This window comes from Somniosus microcephalus, chromosome 22, assembly GCF_052327205.1.
Source record: "Somniosus microcephalus isolate GS21.2 chromosome 22, FLI_Smic_1.0, whole genome shotgun sequence".
Lineage (NCBI taxonomy): Eukaryota > Metazoa > Chordata > Chondrichthyes > Squaliformes > Somniosidae > Somniosus > Somniosus microcephalus.
This window is the reverse complement of record NC_141008.1, coordinates 1,766,753-1,787,880: the sequence shown is the minus strand read 5'-3', so window position 1 is coordinate 1,787,880 and position 21,128 is coordinate 1,766,753. Positions and strand designations below refer to the sequence as shown.

Sequence of the window (21,128 nt, the reverse complement as noted above, 5' to 3'; positions counted from 1 at the left end):
CGCATCTGGAGTAATGTGTACAGTTTTGGTCGCCCCATCTGCGGAAGGATGTTCTTGCCATGGAAAGAGTGCAACGGCGATTCACCAGGCTGATACCTGGAATGGCGGGAATGACCTACGAAGAGAGATTAAATAGTTTGGGCTTGTACTCACTGGAGTTTAGAAGATTGAGAGGGGATCTCATCGAAACATATAAAATTATGGCAGGCCTGGACAGGCTGAATTCAGAGAGAATGTTTCCAATGGCCGGGGAGCACAGAACCAGGGGCCACAGTCTAAAAATAGCGGGCAAATCATTTAAAACAGAGATGAGGAAGAATTTCTTCACTCAAAGAGTGGTGAGCCTGTGGAATTCCCTGCCACAGAGGGCTGTGAAGGCTAATTCAATAAATATTTTCAAGAGAGAATTGGATATATTTCTGAAGGCTAAGGGGATTAAGGGTTACGGAGAAAAGGCGGGGACGGGGTACTGAACTGGTAAGATCAGCCATGATCTCATTGAATGGCGGAGCAGGCTCGAAGGGCCGAATGGCCTACTCCTGTTCCTATCTCTATGTATCTATGTATCTATGCATCAGCGAAGTACATCATCTCGCCAGTATCCATCCACCTCCTTGAGATATAGTGCAGTGTCATGAGCAGTTTGTCCTGACAGAGGTGGGAGATTCAGGCTAGCTGAGCTGCTTAGGTCTAACGTCATTCCCCATTGATGGTCTCCTTCTCCGTCAAGTCCCAGCTATCACTCAAATGGTTCACAATCTCCCAACTTCCCGAAGAATCCATTTGATGCCTTCGAGAAACCCGACAAGAGACTCTGCATCAGTATCATGTGCCTAATCAAATAAATAACCGGAAATGGAGGGAGCTGTTAGTTCACACACACTGACGACAAAGGTACACTCATCTAACCTGTTGACAATCTGCATTATTTGGAGCTTGCCGGTGATAACTAGCTTTCTCCCCAGGTAACAGGAGCAGCAGACGGTTAAGAAGGCAAATGGTATGTTGGCCTTCATAGCAAGAAGGTTCGAGTACAGGAACGAGGATATCTTGCTGCAGTTGTACAGGGCCTTGGTGAGACCACATCTTGAGTATTGTGTGCAGTTTTGGTCGCCTTATTTGAGGAAGGATGTTCTTGCCATGGAGGGAGTTCAGCGAAGATTCACCAGGCTGATACCTGGGATGGCAGGAATGACGTATGAGGAGAGATTAGGTCGATTGGGCTTATACTCGCTGGAGTTTAGAAGAATGAGAGGGGATCTCATTGAAACTTATAAAATTCTGACAGGACTGGACAGACTAGATGCAGGAAGGATGTTCCCGAAGGCTGGGGAGTCCAAAAGGAAGGAATCACTGTAATACAGAGAAATGATATTGGGTCAAAAGATCAGGATAATGAAACAGTTTGGGTGGAGGTAAGGAATAATAAGGGGAAAAAAACACTAGTGGGCGTAGTCTATAGGCCTCCGAACAGTGGCAACTCTGTTGGACGGAGTATCAATCAGGAAATAGTTGAGGCTTGTAATAAGGGAACATCTATAATTATGGGGGATTTTAACTATCATATTAATTGGACAAATCAAATTGGGCAGGGCTGCCTTGAGGATGAGTTAATTGAGTGTATTAGGGATGGATTTCTTGAGCAGTATGTAACTGAACCGGCCAGGGGGCAAGCAACCTTAGATCTGGTCCCGTGTAACGAGACAGGATTAATTAAAAATGTCCTAGTAAAGGATCCCCTTGGACATAACATGGTTGAATTCCATATTCAATTCGAGGGTGAGAAGGTTAGATCTCAAACAAGCGTGCTAAGCTTGAATAAAGGAGACTATGAAGGTATGAGAGCGGAATTGAGTAGAGTGGATTGGGAAAATAGATTAAAGGGTAAGACGATACATGATCAGTGGTGTACATTTAAGGAGTTATTTTACAACTTCCAAAAAAAATATATTCCACTGAGAAGAAAAGGGTGTAAAAGAAAAGACAGCCATCCGTGGCTAAGTAAAGAAATTAAGGATAGTATTCGACTAAAAACAAGGGCATATAAGGTAGCCAAATCTAGTGGGAGGATAGAGGATTGGGAAAACTTTAAAAGAGAGCAAAAAATGACAAAAAGATTAAGAAAGGGAAGATAAATTATGAAAGTAAATTAGCAAAAAATATAAAAACAGATAGTAAGAGTTTTTATAGTTATATAAAAAGAAAAAGGGTGGCTAAAGTAAATGTTGGTCCCTTAGAGGATGAGACCGGGAAATTAATGGTGGGAAATATGGAGATGGCAAAAACACTGAATGAATATTTTATATCACTCTTTACAGTAGAAGACACTAAGAATATCCCAACACTGGACAAACAGGGGGCTAAAGGGGGGGAGGAGCTAAACACGATAAAAATCACTAAGGAAGTGGTACTCGGTAAAATAATGGGACTCAAGCCGGATAAATCACCTGGACCTGATGGCTTACATCCTAGGGTCTTGAGGGAAGTGGCGGTAGGTATTGTGGATGCATTGGTAATAATTTTCCAAAACTCCCTGGACTCGGCAAAGGTCCCGGCAGACTGGAAAACTGCTAATGTAACACCCTTATTTAAAAAGGGCAGTAGACAGAAGGCTGGAAACTATAGACCGGTTAGCCTAACATCTGTGGCAGTTAAAATTTTGGAGTCCATTATTAAGGAGACAGTAACAGGACATTTGGATAATCATAATTTAATAAGACAAAGTCAGCATGGTTTTATGAAGGGGAAGTCATGTTTGACAAATTTGCTGGAGTTCTTTGAGGAAGTAACATATAGGGTGGATAAAGGGGAACCAGTGGACGTAGTGTATTTAGACTTCCAAAAGGCATTTGATAAGGTGCCACACAAAAGATTATTGCTTAAGATAAAAAATCACGGGATTGGGGGTAATATTCTGGCATGGATAGAGGATTGGCTATCTAACAGAAGGCAGAGAGTTGGGATAAATGGTTCATTCTCAGACTGGCAATCAGTAACTAGTGGTGTTCCGCAGGGGTCAGTGCTGGGTCCCCAGCTCTTTACAATCTATATTAATGATTTGGAGGAGGGGACCGAGTGTAACATATCAAAGTTTGCAGATGATACTAAGATGGGAGGGAAAGTAGTGAGTGAGGAGGACATAAAAAACCTGCAAGGGGACATAGACAGGCTAAGTAAGTGGGCAGAGATTTGGCAGATGGAATACAATACTGGAAAGTGTGAGGTTATGCACTTTGGCAGGAAAAATCATAGAGCAAGTTATTATCTTAATGGCAAGAAACTGGAAAGTACTGCAGTACAAAGGGATCTGGGGGTCCTGGTGCACGAAACTCAAAAAGTTAGTATGCAAGTGCAGCAGGTGATCAAGAAGGCCAATGGAATGTTGGCTTTTATTGCTAGGGGGATAGAATATAAAAACAGGGAGGTATTGCTGCAGTTATACAAGGTATTGGTGAGAGCGCACCTGGAATACTGCATACAGTTTTGGTGTCCATACTTAAGAAAAGACATACTTGCTCTCGAGGCAGGACAAAGAAGGTTCACTCGGTTAATCCCGGGGATGAGGGGGTGGACATATGAGGAGAGGTTGAGTAGATTGGGACTCTACTCATTGGAGTTCAGAAGAATGAGAGGCGATCTTATTGAAACATATAAGATTGTGAAGGGGCTTGATCGGGTGGATGCGGTGAGGATGTTTCCAATGATGGGTGAAACTAGAACTGGGGGCATAATCTTAGAATAAGGGGCTGCTCTTTCATAACTGAGATGAGGAGAAACATCTTCATTCACAGGGTAGTAGGTCTGTGGAATTTGCTGCCCCAGAAAGCTGTGGAAGCTACATCATTAAATACATTTAAAACAGAAATAGACAGTTTCCTCGAAGTAAAGGGAATTAGGGGTTACGGGGAGCGGGCAGGAAATTGGACATGAGTCTAGGTTCGGAATGGTCATGGCCCTGTGGGTGGCGGAGCGGGCCAGGGGCCGTGTAGCCTGGTTCTGCTCCTACTTCTTGTGTTCTAATTCTGTGTTAGTCCTTCAAGAGTAAATTGGGCCTGTTCCTGACTTGGGTGGAGATCACCTTTTACAGAAGGTAAGTACTGCAGGAAATACAGGGACAGAGTGATCTCCTGGACGAGTTTCGATCACCTAGATGGGTCGGAGAGGAATTTCCCAGATTTTTTCTCCCAAATTGGCCACTGGTTTTTTTTATCTGGTTTTTCGCCTCTCCCGGGAGATCACATGGGTTCGGGTGGGATGGAGAGTGGAAGTAGATTTGAGGTTAGGATCAGATCAGCCATGATCTTATTGAATGGCGGAGCAGGCTCGAGGGGCCGACTGGCCTACTCCTGCTCCTATTTCTTATGTTCTGTTACTGGGGACATGGTTATAGAGGTCGGGAGTCCTGTTACTGGGGACATGGTTATAGGGGACGGGAGTCCTGTTACTGGGGACATGGTTATAGAGGACGGGAGTCCTGTTACTGGGGACATGGTTATAGAGGACGGGAGTCCTGTTACTGGGGACATGGTTATAGAGGACGGGAGTTCTGTTACTAGGGACATGGTTATAGAGGACGGTTGTCCTGTTACTGGGGACATGGTTATAGAGGACGGGAGTCCTGTTACTGGGGACATGGTTATAGAGGACGGAAGTCCTGTTACTAGGGACATGGTTATAGAGGACGGGAGTCCTGTTATTTGGGACATGGTTATAGAGGAGGAGTGAACAGCCATTTAAAGTCAAGATTTAAAATCCCATCACGCCAGGGTGAATTCAGTGTCTGATAAATTGTGGGCAGGTAGCAGCAAATGCAACGAAGACCTTTGTTCAATTTGGGTTGCACCAGAATCATTCGGCTCCTTTTCTCACCAGATCCTTGATTTACACCTAACACAAGTCACAGGAGAGGTGAAAGTAGCTTCCGTCCACAGGCAGCTGTCGGACGAGTGAGCACCAAGGATCCCGAGCAGCGCTGAGAGGCCCGAGCAGCGCTGGGCTCAACAGAGGTCAAAAGGAGCAACAAAAAACGGAATTTGATGCGGACGCATCCATCAGTACACTAAATACCGCGCACAGGAAAATATCAACCAATTGTAACATCACTCCCCATTCATGAAAGACAATTAATACATGTTATATCACACTGCAAACATCACCTAGCCCGAGTCTGTACACCTGGGTCAGTATCTACAGTCAGCCCCAGTCTGTACCCCTGGGTCAGTATCTACAGTCAGCCCCAGTCTGTACCCCTGGGTCAGTATCTACAGTCAGCCCCAGTCTGTACCCCTGGGTCAGTATTTACAGTCAGCCCGAGTCTGTACCCCTGGGTCAGTATCTACAGTCAGCCCCAGTCTGTACCCCTGGGTCAGTATCTACAGTCAGCCCCAGTCTGTACCCCTGGGTCAGTATATACAGTCAGCCCCAGCCTGTACCCCTGGGTCAGTATCTACAGTCAGCCCCGTCTGTACACCTGGGTCAGTATCTACAGTCAGCTCCAGCCTGTACCCCTGGGTCAGTATCTACAGTCAGCCCCAGCCTGTACCCCTGGGTCAGTATCTACAGTCAGCTCCAGCCTGTACCCCTGGGTCAGTATCTACAGTCAGCCCCAGCCTGTACCCCTGTGTCAGTATCTACAGTCAGCCCCAGCCTGTACCCCTGTGTCAGTATCTACAGTCAGCCCCAGCCTGTACCCCTGGGTCAAAATCTACAGTCAGAACAAGTATTTCTGATGTCAACATTGAGGCTCACTGTTTCCCCCTCAAACAAAACGTGACTCTCATCAATACCCTACAGTCACTCGAACCTACACTCTGCCTCGCCCACCGCCGGACCCGCCCAACACCCGCCTCACACCCACAATCGGCCTCACCCTCAATCAGTCGCTCTGAATCGGGCAGCTTCTTGAACAGTTTGTGAAAGTCTTCGTTCCGCTGTTTGTATGTGGGGCTCAACACCTGGAAGAAAGATACAATTTCTCCAGAGGAATATCTGGATCAAACACCGCTCTTCCTATCCAATCAACCTTATTACAAATACGTACACAGCTGTCAAGTCACTGAAAATGCAGGCTCTAAAATGGTTTCCATGCATCTTGCAATATGAAGGAGACACACAGTTCAATCCTTCTCCTTTTTGGAAAACTAATGGAATATGTAACAGAAATCAAAGCAAACCTCAGACTTAGCATGACTGAGCGACGTTAATTTAAGCAGGATGGCAATTAAAAGAAATGAACATGCAACTGGAGTCACGAGAAGCGCGATCACAGCACATTAACTGCAGTGACCATCTCTCAGCCCATCGGCCAGTTAGCGCACAAGATCCCACAAACAATATTCTGTTTTAGCGATGTTGATTGAGGGATAAATATTGGCCCCAGGACAACTGGACAACATCCTGCGCTTCTTCGAAATAGTGGCTGCGGGAACTTTTGCATCCACCTGAAATGGCAGGTGGGGCCCTCGTGTTAACGTCTCATCCGAAAGACTGCAACTCCGACAGTGCAGCACTCCCTCAGTGCAGCCCCTCCGACAGTGCGGCGCTCCCTCAGTACTGCGCTCCCTCAGTACTGACCCTCCGACAGTGCGGCGCTCCCTCAATACTGCCCCCCCTCAGTACTGCCCCTCCGACAGTGCGGCGCTCCCTCAGTACTGCCCCTCCAACAGTGCGGCACTCTCTCAGTACTGCCCATCCGACAGTGCGGCGCTCCCTCAGTACTGCCCCTCCGACAGTGCGGCGCTCCCTCACTACTGCGCTCCCTCAGTACTGCCCCTCCGACAGTGCGGCACTCCCTCAGTACTGCCCCCCCTCAGTACTGCCCCTCCGACAGTGCGGCGCTCCCTCAGTACTGCCCCTCCGACAGTGCGGCGCTCCCCCAGTACTGCCCCTCCAACAGTGCGGCTCTCCCTCAGTACTGCCCCTCCGACAGTGTGGCACTCCCTCAGTACTGAGCCTCCAACAGTGCGGCGCTCCCTCAGTACTGACCCTCCAACAGTGTGGCACTCCCTCAGTACTGCCCCTCCGACAGTGCGGCACTCCCTCAATGCTGCCCCTCCGACAGTGCAGCGCTCCCTCAGTACTGCCCCTCCAACAGTGCAGTGCTCCCTCAGTACTGCCCCTCCGACAGTGCGCTGCTCCCTCAGTACTGCCCCTCCGACAGTGCAGCGCTCCCTCAGTACTGCCCCTCCGACAGTGCGGTGCTCCCTCAGTATTACCCTTCCGACAGTGCGGCACTCCCTCAGTACTGACCCTCCGACAGTGTGGCACTCCCTCAGTACCGCCCCTCCGACAGTGCGGCACTCCCTCAGTGCTGCCCCTCCATCAGTGCGGCGCTCCCTCAGTACTGCCCCTCCGACAGTGCGGTGCTCCCTCAATACTGCCCCTCCGACAGTGCAGCGCTCCCTCAGTGCTGCCCCTCCGACAGTGCGGCGCTCCCTCAGTGCTGCCCCTCCGACAGTGCGGTGCTCCCTCAGTACTGCCCCTCCGACAGTGCAGCGCTCCCTCAGTACTACCCCTCCGACAGTGCGGCGCTCCCTCAGTACTGCCCCTCCGACAGTGCGGTCCTCCCTCAGTACTGCCCCTCCGACAGTGCAGCGCTCCCTCAGTACTACCCCTCCGACAGTGCGGTCCTCCCTCAGTACTGCACTTATTTACTCATCAATAAGTGATTAGCTGGGATCTACTCTTCTCTAAACAGATATATATAAGGAAAGTGGAATGGTGCCTGGGCGTAGTGCCCAGCACACAACTATCGGGCCTGGGATTGTATCCAGTCTAGACCAAGGAAATTGCCCCTATTTATTTGGTATCCAGGAATCCCAAGGGAAATGAGATCCAGAGATTTCAGTATGGCTCTTTTTAGGCAAAAGTTCGAAGGCTCTGCCATTTCCTTTGGCAAGGGCCTCCTTGACTTGGGCTCTGCTGCTCTTCCTTCTGGCCAGTGCCAGCTTTAGATTTCACCCTCTGACCCATCGGACAATCTCAGCTCAGGGGCTCCCCGGTTCTCTAGATTCCATGCAGATGACGTGATGCATTCTCTCAAATTTGAGACACATTGATGAGAACATATGTCCAGAAAGGACAAGAAAGAGATACTGGCGTGTCTTGCAGCAGCATTAGTTAATCCCACCGTGACACACAATTCCACAGCAATGGTTCTCGAACTGTAATTTAACAATAGCACAAACCAACGCAAGGCAACACAGACATAAAACACAGAATTAAAAATCAAGAATTGCACTTTATACTCACGTTGTACCAGCTCTGCATTTTCTGGAAGATAAAAGAAAAGAAAATATAAATCTGTGATTGATAAGTGTTTAAGGAAGAGGGGAAAGGTTTGGATTACAGAGCAAATAGCAGGAGCGGGGAAAAGATGGGATTATAGATCAAATAGCAGGAGAGGGGAAAGGATTGGAGTCAAAAGCACGTAAATGGTAAAAAAAGTGAACAACTTCCTCACAAACATTATTGAACACAATGTGAGAAATGGCGCAGATGTGTCACACACCATCTTGTCTATATATCGCCATTCCTTTATCGTCGCTGGGTCGAAATCCTGGAACTCCCTCCCTAACAGCACTGTGGGAGCACCTTCAGCACACGGACTGCAGCGGTTCAAGGCGGCGGCACACCGCCACCTTCTCAGGGGGCAATTAGGGATGGGCAATAAATGCCGGCCTTGCCAGCGACACCTGCAACCCGGGTGTTAGATCAAGGTAATTTCAGTGGACCACACTGATCTGAGGTCAACACACCAAAATTAAAGTTTGCAAGTCCGGTGGTAATAAAGGGGGCGGGTACATCTGCTGCGGTATAAAGCCAGCCATTTTGAACATCCTTGTTAGTTGGACAAAGGAAGTCAAACAGTGTAAATCAAGTGATGCAATAAATCGACTATTTAATACTTACCAGGAGGCAGAGCAACACACCAATATCCAAGAACCTCAGTCTCTCTGCACTCTCTGCACTCCTGTCCCAAACGGCAGATTCTTCCCTCTCCACCAGCCCCCCGCCATCAACCTCTCCCTCTCTCCCCACCCCATCAACCTCTCCCTCTCTCCCCCCCATCAACCTCTCCCTCTCTCCACCCCCCCATCAACCTCTCCCTCTCTCCCCCCATCAACCTCTCCCTCTCTCCCCACCCCCATCAACCTCTCCCTCTCTCCCCCCCACCCCATCAACCTCTCCCTCTCTCCCCACCCCCATCAACCTCTCCCTCTCTGCCCCCCACCCCATCAACCTCTCCCTCTCTCCCCCCCCATCAACCTCTCCCTCTCTCCCCCCCATCAACCTCTCCCTCTCTCCCCCCCATCAACCTCTCCCTCTCTCCCCCCCACCCCCATCAACCTCTCCCTCTCTCCTCCCCACCCCCCATCAACCTCTCCCTCTCTCCCCCCCATCAACCTCTCCCTCTCTACCCCCCCACCCCCATCAACCTCTCCCTCTCTCCCCCCACCCCCATCAACCTCTCCCTCTCTCCCCCCCATCAACCTCTCCCTCTCTCCCCCCCACCCCCCATCAACCTCTCCCTCTCTCCCCCCATCAACCTCTCCCTCTCTCCCCCCACCCCCCATCAACCTCTCCCTCTCTCCCCCCCACCCCATCAACCTCTCCCTCTCTCCCCCCCACCCCCATCAACCTCTCCCTCCTCCCTCTCTCCCCCCCATCAACCTCTCCCTCCTCCCTCTCTCCCCCCCATCAACCTCTCCCTCTCTCCCCTCCCCGCCCATCAACATCTCCCTCTTCCAATACAATACAATACAATACAAATCGCTTTATTGGCATGATAAGGTACATCTTATGTTGTCAAAGCATCAAAATACATTTATGGTTGAACACATAAACGCGGTTCCATTCATACAGTGTATAAACAGGTATATCCCTGAGTTTATAAATATATTTTCGCCTTGTTTATATATACTCTTGTCTTAGTTTACTGGTTGTCCCTCTGTTCATGGCAAGCTGTAACATAGTGTGCCGCCAGTGTTACACAGCTTCTCTCCTCCCCCAGTAGGAATGGGAGTTTTTGGTTGTCAGTCAGATTTCTGAATTCAGGGCATATTTGTGAGAATTTTTGATAGAAATTCTCTCTGATGCCCTGATATTTTCCATAGGCTGTGAGGAAGTGCATCTCTGTCTCAACTACTCCCTGACTGCAGTGAGAGCATATCCTGTCTTCTCTTGGCAGCCTGGTCTGCCTGTGTCTGCCTTTTTCGATCGCTAGGCTATGTTCGCTAAGTCTGTACCTTGTCAAGGTTCTTCTCAGTTTGTTATCCTTTACCATGGTCAGGTAATCAGCTATGTTGTATTGTCTGTTTAGGGCCAAGTAGCAATTGAGTTTGCTTTGGGTTTTTGTTGTTTCTGCCCAATATGACAGATATTTTTCCTTTTGCTTAGCGACGATTGTGTTGGGTCGAATTCTTTGTGTTACCCTGTCACTGTCCTGGGACTGGTTATTGTTAGTATTGTTATTAGTTACTTTATTGAGTCCCAGGACTAGTTGTCTGAGGGTATTCTTCTTTATGGTCAGCTCTTGGCATTTCAGGGCGTCGTAGTGATAGCATTGGGGATTGCTCATTTGTAGGTGATTCCAAAATTTGGTGGCTCTTTTTTGGATAGTGATTATTAATGGGTATTGGCCTAGTTCCGCCCTGCATGCGTTGTTTACTGTTTTCCTTTGAGTCCGGAGGATACTTTTACAGAATTCCGCATGTAGGATCTCAATTGGGTGTTTATCCCATTTTGCAAAATCTTGTTGTGTTAGTGGTCCCCAGACCTCACTGCCACAGAGTGCAATTGGTTCAATTACTGATTTGAAAATTTTGAGCCAAATGCTAATTGGGATTTCTATTTGGATTGATTTTTTGATGGCATAGAAAGCCCTTCTTGCTTTCTCTTTCAGTTCATTCACAGCCGCCCCCATCAACCTCTCCCTCTCTCCCCCCCCCATCAACCTCTCCCTCTCTCCCCCCCACCCCCATCAACCTCTCCCTCTCTCCCCCCCACCCCCATCAGCCTCTCCCTCCTCCCTCTCTCCCCCCATCAACCTCTCCCTCCTCCCTCTCTCCCCCCCATCAACCTCTCCCTCTCTCCCCCCCATCAACCTCTCCCTCTCTCCCCTCCCCGCTCATCAACCTCTCCCTCTCCTCCCCCCCACCCCACATCAACCTCTCCCTCTCTCCCCCCCATCAACCTCTCCCTCTCTCCCCCCCACCCCCATCAGCCTCTCCCTCTCTCCCCCCCAAGCCCACCAACCTCTCCCTCTCTCCCCCCCACCCCCATCAACCTCTCCCTCCTCCCTCTCTCCCCCCCATCAACCTCTCCCTCCTCCCTCTCTCCCCACCCCCATCAACCTCTCCCTCTCTCCCCCCCACCCCCCATCAACCTCTCCCTCTCTCCCCACCCCCATCAACCTCTCCCTCTCTCCCCACCCCCATCAACCTCTCCCTCTCTCCCCACCCCCATCAACCTCTCCCTCTCTCCCCCCCCAATCAACCTCTCCCTCTCTCCCCACCCCATCAACCTCTCCCTCTCTCCCCTCCCCGCCCATCAACCTCTCCCTCTCCCTCCCACCCCCCATCAACCTCTCCCTCTCTTCCCCCCCCATCAACCTCTCCCACTCTCCCCACCCACATCAACCTCTCCCTCTCTCTCCCCCCCGCCCATCAACCTCTCCCTCTCCCCCCCATCAGCATCCCCCTCTCTCCCCCCCATCAACCTCTCCCTCTCTCCCCCCACATCAACCTCTCCCTCTCTCCCCCCCGCCCATCAACCTCTCCCTCTCTCCCCACCCTATCAGCCTCTCCCTCTCTCCCCCCGCGCCCATCAACCTCTCCCTCTCTCCCCACCCCATCAACCTCTCCCTCTCTACCACCCCCACCCATCTACCTCTCCCTCTCCCCCCCACCCCCATCAACCTCTCCCTCTCTCCCGCCCCCATCAACCTCCCCCCTCTCCCCCCCGGCCCATCAACCTCTCCATCTCCCCACCCCCATCAACCTCTCCCTCTCTCACAATTCACAATTCAAATCGCTTTATTGGCATGATAAGTTACATCTTATATTGCCAAAGCATCAAAATACATTTATGGTTTAGCACATAAACGCAGTTCTATTCATACAGTGTATAAACAGGTATATCCCTGAGAGTATAAATATACATTCGCATTGTTTATATATATTCTTTTCTTAGTTTACTGGTTGTCCCTCTTTTAATGGCAAACTGTAGCATAGTGTGCCGCCAGTGTTATACAGCTTCTCTCCTCTCCCAGTAGGTATGGGAGTTTTTGGTTGTCATTCAGATTTCTGAAATCAGGGCATATTTGTGAGAATTTTTGGTAGAAATTCTCCCTGATGCCCTGATATTTTCCGCAGGCTGTGAGGAAGTGCATCTCTGTCTCCACTACTCCCTGACTGCAGTGGGAGCATATCCTGTCTTCTCTTGGTAGCCTGGTCTGCCTGTGTCTGCCTTTTTCGATCGCTAGGCTATGTTCGCTAAGTCTTTACCTTGTCAAGGTTCTTCTCAGTTTGTTATCCTTTACCATGGTCAGGTAATCAGCTATGTTGTATTGTCTGTTTAGGGCCAAGTAGCAATTGAGTTTGCTTTGGGTTTTTGTTGTTTCTGCCCAATATGTCAGATATTTTTCCTTTTGCTTAGCGACGATTGTGATGGGTCGAATTCTTTGTGTTACCCTGTCACTGTCCTGGTGCTGGTTATTGTTAGTATTGTTAGCAGTTACTTCACTGAGTCCCAGGACTAGTTGACTGAGGGTATTCTTCTTTATGGTCAGTTCTTGGCATTTCAGGGCGTCGTAGTGATAGCATTGGGGATTGCTCATTTGTAGGTGATTCCAAAATTTGGTGGCTCTTTTTTGGATAGTGATTATTAATGGATATTGGCCTAGTTCCGCCCCATCAACCTTTCCCTCTCCCCCCATCAACCTCTCCCTCTCTCCCCCCCAATCAACCTCTCCCTCTCTCCCCTCCAATCAACCTCTCCCTCTCTCCCCCCCATCAATCTCTCCCTCTCTCACCCCACATCAACCTCTCCCTCTCCCCCCATCAACCTCTCCCTCTCTCCCCACCCATCAACCTCTCCCTCTCTCCCCCAACCTCTCCCTCTCTCCCCCCATCAACCCCTCCCTCTCTCCCCACCCATCAACCTCTCCCTCTCTCCCCCCAACAACCTCTCCCTCTCTCCCCACCCATCAACCTCTCCCTCTCTCCCCCCTCATCAACCTCTCCCTCTCTCCCTCCAACAACCTCTCCCTCTCTACCCCCCCCATCAATCTCTCCCTCTCTCCCCCCAACAACCTCTCCCTCTCTCCCCCCAACAACCTCTCCCTCTCTCCCCCCCATCAACCTCTCCCTCTCTCCCCACCCATCAACCTCTCCCTATCTCCCCCCAACAACCTCTCCCTCTCTCCCCCCCATCAACCCCTCCCTCTCTCCCCACCCAGCAATCTCTTCCTCTCTCCCCCCAACAACCTCTCCCTCTCTCTCCACCCATCAACCTCTCCCTCTCTCCCCCCATCAACCTCTCCCTCTCTCCCCCCAACAACCTCTCCCTCTCCCCCCCATCAACCTCGCCCTCTCCCCCCCACCAACCTCTCCCTCTCCCCCCGACCACCAACCTCTCCCTCTCTCCCCCATCAACCTCTCCCTCTCTCCCCACCCAACAACCTCTCCCTCTCCCCCCCCAATCAACCTCTCCCTCTCCCCCACCCCCATCAACCTCTCCCTCTACCCCCCCATCAACCTCTCCCTCCTGCCTCTCTCCCCCCATCAAACTCTCCCTCTCCCCCCCCGATCAACCTCTCCCTCCTGCCTCTCTCCCCCCCATCAACCTCTCCCTCTCTCCCCCCCCATCAACCACTCTCTCTCCCCCTCTCCCCCACAATCAACCTCTCCCTCTCTCCCCCCCAACCTCTCCCTCTCTCCCCCCCAATCAACCTCTCCCTCTCTCCCCACCCACATCAACCTCTCCCACTCTCCCCCCCATCAACCTCTCCCTCTCTCCCCCCCACCACCATCAACCTCTCCCTCTCCCCCCCCCACCCCCATCAACCTCTCCCTCTCTCCCCCCCACCCCCATCAACCTCTCCCTCTCTCCCCCCCACCCCCATCAACCTCTCCCTCTCTCCCCCCCATCAACATCTCCCTCTCTCCCCCCCCATCAACCTCTCCCTCTCTCCCCCCCACCCCCCATCAACCTCTCCCCCCCATCAACCTCTCCCTCTCTCCCCCCCACCCCCCATCAACCTCTCCCTCTCTCCCCCCCACCCCCATCAACCTCTCCCTCTCTCCCCCCACCCCCATCAACCTCTCCCTCCTCCCTCTCTCCCCCCATCAACCTCTCCCTCCTCCCTCTCTTCCCCCCATCAACCTCTCCCTCTCTCCCCTCCCCGCCCATCAACCTCTCCCTCTCCCCCCCGCCCCCATCAACCTCTCCCTCTCTCCCCCCATCAACCTCTCCCTCTCTCCCCCCCACCCCCATCAATCTCTCCCTCTCTCCCCCCCACCCCCATCAACCTCTCCCTCCTCCATCTCTCCCCCCCATCAACCTCTCCCTCCTCCCTCTCTCCCCCCATCAACCTCTCCCTCTCTCCCCCCCATCAACCTCTCCCTCTCTCCCCTCCCCGCCCATCAACCTCTCCCTCTCCCCCCATCAACCTCTCCCTCTCTCCCCCCCACCCCCCATCAACCTCTCCCTCTCTCCCCCCCACCCCCATCAACATCTCCCTCTCTCCCCCCCCACCCCCACCAACCTCTCCCTCTCTCCCCCCCACCCCCATCAACCTCTCCCTCCTCCCTCTCTCCCCCCCATCAACCTCTCCCTCCTCCCTCTCTCCCCACCCCCATCAACCTCTCCCTCTCTCCCCCCCACCCCCCATCAACCTCTCCCTCTCTCCCCACCCCCATCAACCTCTCCCTCTCTCCCCACGCCCATCAACCTCTCCCTCTCTCCCCCCCGCCCCCATCAACCTCTCCCTCCTCCCTCTCTCACCCCCCATCAACCTCTCCCTCTCTCCCCACCCCATCAACCTCTCCCTCTCTCCCCTCCCCCATCAACCTCTCCCTCTCTCCCCACCCCCATCAACCTCTCCCTCTCCCCCACCCCCATCAACCTCTCCCTCTCTCCCCCCCACAATCAACCTCTCCCTCTCTCCCCACCCCATCAACCTCTCCCTCTCTCCCCTCCCCGCCCACCAACCTCTCCCTCTCCCTCCCTCCCCATCAACCTCTCCCACTCTCCCCACCCACATCAACCTCTCCCTCTCTCTCCCCCCGCCCATCAACCTCTCCCTCTCCCCCCCATCAGCATCCCCCTCTCTCCCCCCCATCAACCTCTCCCTCTCTTCCCCCACATCAACCTCTCCCTCTCTCCCCCCCGCCCATCAACCTCTCCCTCTCTCCCCACCCCATCAACCTCTCCCTCTCTCCCCCCCCGCCCATCAACCTCTCCCTCTCTCCCCACCCCATCAACCTCTCCCTCTCTACCCCCCCCGCCCATCTACCTCTCCCTCTCCCCCCACCCCCATCAACCTCTCCCTCTCTCCCGCCCCCATCAACCTCTCCCTCTCTCCCCCCCTGCCCATCAACCTCTCCCTCTCCCCACCCCCATCAACCTCTCCCAATTCACAATTCAAATCGCTTTATTGGCATGATAAGTTACATCTTATGTTGCCAAAGCATCAAAATACATTTATGGTTTAGCACATAAACGCAGTTCTATTCATACAGTGTATAAACAGGTATATCCCTGAGTGTATAAATATACATTCGCATTGTTTATATATATTCTTTTCTTAATTTACTGGTTGTCCCTCTGTTCATGGCAAGCTGTAACATAGTGTGCCGCCAGTGTTATACAGCTTCTCTCCTCTCCCAGTAGGAATGGGAGTTTTTGGTTGTCATTCAGATTTCTGAAATCAGGGCATATTTGTGAGAATTTTTGGTAGAAATTCTCCCTGATGCCCTGATATTTTCCGCAGGCTGTGAGGAAGTGCATCTCTGTCTCCACTACTCCCTGACTGCAGTGAGAGCATATCCTGTCTTCTCTTGGTAGCCTGGTCTGCCTGTGTCTGCCTTTTTCGATCGCTAGGCTATGTTCGCTAAGTCTGTACCTTGTCAAGGTTCTTCTCAGTTTGTTATCCTTTACCATGGTCAGGTAATCAGCTATGTTGTATTGTCTGTTTAGGGCCAAGTAGCAATTGAGTTTGCTTTGGGTTTTTGCTGTTTCTGCCCAATATGTCAGATATTTTTCCTTTTGCTTAGCGACGATTGTGTTGGGTCGAATTATTTGTGTTACCCTGTCACTGTCCTGGGGCTGGTTATTGTTAGTATTGTTACTAGTTACTTCACTGAGTCCCAGGACTAGTTGACTGAGGGTATTCTTCTTTATGGTCAGCTCTTGGCATTTCAGGGCGTCGTAGTGATAGCATTGGGGATTGCTCATTTGTAGGTGATTCCAAAATTTGGTGGCTCTTTTTTGGATAGTGATTATTAATGGATATTGGCCTAGTTCCGCCCTGCATGCATTGAATACTGTTTTCCTTTGAGTCCGGATGATACTTTTACAGAATTCTCTCACCCCCCCATCAACCTCTCCCTCTCTCCCCCCCATCAACCTCTCCCTCTCTCCCCCACAATCAACCTCTCCCTCTCTCCCCTCCAATCAACCTCTCCCTCTCTCCCCCCCATCAATCTCTCCCTCTCTCCCCCCACATCAACCTCTCCCTCTCCCCCCGCCCCCATCAACCTCTCCCTCTCTCCCCCCCATCAACCTCTCCCTCTCCCCCCCCATCAACCTCTCCCTCTCTCCCCACCCATCAACCTCTCCCTCTCTCCCCCCAACAACCTCTCCCTCTCTCCCCCCATCAACCTCTCCCTCTCTCCCCACCCATCAACCTCTCCCTCTCTCCCCCCAACAACCTCTCCCTCTCTCCCCACCCATCAACCTCTCCCTCTCTCCCCCCCATCAACCTCTCCCTCTCTCCCCGCAACAACCTCTCCCTCTCCCCCCCACCAACCTCTCCCTCTCTCCCCCAACAACCTCTCCCTCTCTCCCCCCAACAACCTCTCCCTCTGTCCCCCCCCATCAACCTCTCCCTCTCCCCCACACCAACCTCTCCCTCTCCCCCCCACCATCAACCTCTCCCTCTCTCCCCCATCAACCTCTCCCTCTCTCCCCACCCAACAACCTCTCCCTCTCCCCCCCAATCAACCTCTCCCTCTCCCCCACCCCCATCAACCTCTCCCTCTCCCCCCATCAACCTCTCCCTCCTGCCTCTCTCCCCCCCCATCAACCTCTCCCTCTCTCCCCCCCATCAACCTCTCTCTCGCCCCCTCTCCCCCCAATCAACCTCTCCCTCTCTCACCCTCAACCTCTCCCTCTCTCCCCCCCATCAACCTCTCCCTCTCCCCCCGCCCCCATCAACCTCTCCCTCTCCCCCCCATCAACCTCTCCCTCTCTCCCCCATCAACCTCTCCCTCTCCCCCCCATCAACCTCTCCCTCTCTCCCCCCCAATCAACCTCTCCCTCTCCCCCCCCATCAACCTCTCCCTCTCCCCCCCATCAACCTCTCCCTCTCTGCCCCCCCATCAACCTCTCCCTCTCTCCCCCCAACAACCCCTCCCTCTCTCCCCCCCATCAGCCTCTCCCTCTCCCCCCCACCATCAACCTCTCCCTCTCACCCACACCAACCTCTCCCTCTCCCCCCCACCATCAACCTCTCCCTCTCTCCCCCATCAACCTCTCCCTCTCTCCCCACCCAACAACCTCTCCCTCTCCCCCCCAATCAACCTCTCCCTCTCCCCCACCCCCATCAACCTCTCCCTCTCCCCCCATCAACCTCTCCCTCCTGCCTCTCTCCCCCCCCATCAACCTCTCCCTCTCTCCCCCCCATCAACCTCTCTCTCGCCCCCTCTCCCCCCAATCAACCTCTCCCTCTCTCACCCTCAACCTCTCCCTCTCTCCCCCCCATCAACCTCTCCCTCTCCCCCCGCCCCCATCAACCTCTCCCTCTCCCCCCCATCAACCTCTCCCTCTCCCCCATCAACCTCTCCCTCTCCCCCCCATCAACCTCTCCCTCTCTCCCCCACACCAACCTCTCCCTCTCCCCCCCACCATCAACCTCTCCCTCTCTCCCCCATCAACCTCTCCCTCTCTCCCCACCCAACAACCTCTCCCTCTCCCCCCCAATCAACCTCTCCCTCTCCCCCACCCCATCAACCTCTCCCTCTCCCCCCATCAACCTCTCCCTCCTGCCTCTCTCCCCCCCCATCAACCTCTCCCTCTCTCCCCCCCATCAACCTCTCTCTCGCCCCCTCTCCCCCCAATCAACCTCTCCCTCTCTCACCCTCAACCTCTCCCTCTCTCCCCCCCATCAACCTCTCCCTCTCCCCCCGCCCCCATCAACCTCTCCCTCTCCCCCCCATCAACCTCTCCCTCTCTCCCCCATCAACCTCTCCCTCTCCCCCCCATCAACCTCTCCCTCTCTCCCCCCCAATCAACCTCTCCCTCTCCCCCCCCATCAACCTCTCCCTCTCCCCCCCATCAACCTCTCCCTCTCTGCCCCCCCATCAACCTCTCCCTCTCTGCCCCCCCATCAACCTCTCCCTCTCTCCCCCCAACAACCTCTCCCTCTCTCCCCCCCATCAACCTCTCCCTCTCTCCCCCATCAACCTCTCCCTCTCTCCCCCCATCAACCCCTCCCTCTCTCCCCCCCAACAACCTCTCCCTCTCTCCCCCACCCCATCAACCTCTCCCTCTCCCCCACCCCATCAACCTCTCCCTCTCTCCCACCCCCATCAACCTCTCCCTCTCCCCCACCCCCATCAACCTCTCCCTCTCTCCCCCCATCAGCCTCTCCCTCTCCCCCACCCCATCAACCTCTCCCTCTCCCCCACCCCCATCAACCTCTCCCTCTCCCCCCCATCAACCTCTCCCCCCCATCAACCTCTCCCTCTCTTCCCCATCAACCTCTCCCTCTCTCCCCCCCATCAACCCCTCCCTCTCTCCCCCCCAACAACCTCTCCCTCTCTCCCCCACCCCATCAACCTCTCCCTCTCCCCCACCCCATCAACCTCTCCCTCTCCCCCCGCCCCCATCAACCACTCCCTCTCCCCCCTATCAACCTCTCCCTCTCTCCCCCCATCAGCCTCTCCCTCTCCCCACCAACCTCTCCCCCCCATCAACCTCTCCCTCTCTCCCCCCCATCAACCTCTCCCTCATCAACCTCTCCCTCTCTCCGCCCATCAACCCCTCCCTCGCTCCCGCCCATCAACCCCTCCCTCTCTCCCCCCCATCAACCCCTCCCTCTCTCCCCCATCAACCCCTCCCTCTCTCCCCCCCATCAACCCCTCCCTCTCTCCCCCCCATCAACCCCTCCCTCTCTCCCCCCCATCAACCCCTCCCTCTCTCCCCCCCACATCAACCTCTCCCCCTCTCTATCTCTGTCTGTGTCTCTCTCTCTCAGTCTGTCTCTCTCTGTCTCTCTCTCTGTCTCTCTCTCTCTCTGTCCCTCTGTCCCTCGCTCTCTCTGTCTCACTCTCTCAGTCTCGCTCTTTCTGTCCCTCTCTCTCTCTCTCAGTCTCTCTCTCTCTCAGTCTCTCTCTGTCTCTCTCACACACTCACTCAGTCTCTCTCTCTCTCTATCTCTCTCACTCTCTCTCACACACTCACTCAGTCTCTCTCTCTCTATCTATCCAAATTCCAAATTCCAAATTCAAATGCTTTATTGGCATGAAAGTTTACAGAGAACCATATTGCCAAAGCTTACATAGCAAAAAGATACAGTTTTCCAACATTCTGTAGGTGTCAATCGATTTGACATTTGTTGGGTACATACAATATTACTTTTAAACAATATTAATTTTAAACAGTCTTTGTACTTCATTTGTTACGTTCAATATTAATTTTAAACAGTCTTAATTTTAAACAGTCCTCAGGTTGTGACATGTTGTTACATATTTGGCCCCAAGGTATGGTCTGTCTCCTTCTCCTAGGAATAATCTCAATTTTGACAGGTCATCCAATTCCTTGAAATCTGGGGTTGTTTGGCTTAGCTTGTTGAATAATATGTTTCTTGATGTGTTGAATTTTTCGCATTTTAGGAGGAAATGCATCTCTGTTTCAACCTCGCCGGCCAGACATTGATCGCATATTCTATTCTCTCTAGGTTGCCAGGATTTCTTGTATCTGCCTTTTTCAATTTCCAGTTGGTGGTCGCTTAGTCTGTACCTGGTGAGGGTCTGTCTCTGTTTTGTGTCTCTGATGGTCGTGAGGTAGTCTGCCAGTTTATATTCTCTTTTTAGGGCCCGGTAACATTCTAATCTGCTTTGGCTTTCGGTTATTTTGTTCCAATGTTCCAGGTAGGTTTCTTTGCATTTTTTAATGATTTGGTTCACTCTCTCTCTCTCTGTCTCTGTCTCTCCAATTCCAATTCCAATTTCCAATTCAAATGCTTTATTGACATGAAAGTTTACAGAGAACCATATTGCCAAAGCTTACATAGCAAAAAGGTACAGTTTTCCAACATTCTGTAGGTGTCAATCGATTTGACATTTGTTGGGTACATACAATATTACTTTTAAACAATATTAATTTTAAACAGTCTTTGTACTTCATTTGGTACGTTCAATATTAATTTTAAACAGTCTTAATTTTAAACAGTCCTCAGGTTGTGACATGTTGTTACATATTTGGCCCCAAGGTATGGTCTGTCTCCTTCTCCTAGGACTAATCTCAATTTTGACAGATCATCCAATTCCTTGAAATCTGGGGTTGTTTGGCTTAGCTTGTTGAATAATATGTTTCTTGATGAGTTGAATTTTTCGCATTTTAGGAGGAAATGCATTTCTGTTTCAACCTCGCCAGCCAGACATTGATCGCATATTCTATTCTCTCTAGGCTGCCAGGATTTCTTGTATCTGCCTTTTCAATTTCCAGTTGGTGGTCGCTTAGTCTGTATCTGGTGAGGGTCTGTCTCTGTTTTGTGTCTCTGATGGTCGTGAGGTAGTCTGCCAGTTTATATTCTCTTTTTAGGGCCCGGTAACATTCTAATCTGCTTTGGCTTTCGGTTATTTTGTTCCAATGTTCCAGGTAGGTTTCTTTGCATTTTTTAA

General features: G+C 52.2%; 1 long non-coding RNA gene across 1 annotated transcript; it reads right to left on the bottom strand.

The window, feature by feature from the left end:
- Positions 1 to 578: 578 nt before the first annotated feature.
- On the bottom strand, positions 579 to 8,478 carry LOC147101977 (uncharacterized). The gene is made up of 3 exons (XR_015073289.1): positions 8,251 to 8,478; positions 5,870 to 5,954; positions 579 to 833 (listed from the first exon to the last, which is right to left on the bottom strand). It is a non-coding gene; the product is annotated as an uncharacterized LOC147101977 (long non-coding RNA).
- Between the last annotated feature and the right edge of the window lie 12,650 nt (positions 8,479 to 21,128).